This window comes from Pristiophorus japonicus, chromosome 1, assembly GCF_044704955.1.
Source record: "Pristiophorus japonicus isolate sPriJap1 chromosome 1, sPriJap1.hap1, whole genome shotgun sequence".
Lineage (NCBI taxonomy): Eukaryota > Metazoa > Chordata > Chondrichthyes > Pristiophoridae > Pristiophorus > Pristiophorus japonicus.
Window position 1 is genome coordinate 544,339,708 of NC_091977.1, and position 676 is coordinate 544,340,383.

Sequence of the window (676 nt, forward strand, 5' to 3'; positions counted from 1 at the left end):
CCCCTTCCCCCGGGACAGGCTCCCCTCCCCTCCCCTCCCCTCCCCCCGGGACAGGCAGAGGCTCTGCTCCCCTCCCCCCGGGGCCTGCTCCCCTCCCCCGGGGCCGGCTCCCCTCCCCTCCCCTCCCCCCGGGACCGGCTCCCTCCCCTCCCCTCCCCCCGGGACAGGCAGAGGCTCGGCTCCCCTCCGGCCCGGCCCCGCCGCCCGGCTCCCCCGTGTCCGGGGCTCCGAGGCCTTGCTCCCCGCAGGCCCCGGCCACAGTCCCCCAGCCCCCCAGCCCCGCACTCACATTGTCCGGGAGGCCCCGCTCGGCCCGGCCCAGGCCGCGGGCTCTGCTGCTGCTGCTCCCGGCTCCCGGCTCCGCTCCTCCCGCCGCCGCCCGCCCGCCGGCTCCGGGACCGCTCGCCGCTGCTCGCCCCCGCTGCTCGCCGCCGTGCGCGCCCCCGGCGTGCGTGCCCCGCCGACCTCGGCGCGCAGCCGCGCTCAACCAACCCGCTCCGTCTCCGCAAAATACTGTCAGTACTGAGGGAGTGCCGCACTGTCGGAGGGGCAGTACTGAGGGAGTGCCGCACTGTCGGAGGGGCGGTACTGAGGGAGTGCCGCACTGTCGGAGGGGCAGTACTGAGGGAGTGCCGCACTGTCGGAGGGGCGGTACTGAGGGAGCGCCGCACTGTCG

The 676-nt window shown here is 77.8% G+C and overlaps 1 protein-coding gene across 1 annotated transcript in view; it reads right to left on the minus strand.

The window, feature by feature from the left end:
- The window catches only part of fastk (Fas-activated serine/threonine kinase), a 54,477-nt gene extending 54,065 nt beyond the window's left edge, over positions 1–412 (minus strand). Inside the window, exon 1 of the mRNA XM_070897212.1 lies at positions 290–412. The gene's annotated coding sequence lies outside the window, so the exon portion shown is untranslated. The remainder of the gene's footprint in view (positions 1–289) is intronic.
- Positions 413–676: the final 264 nt, after the last annotated feature.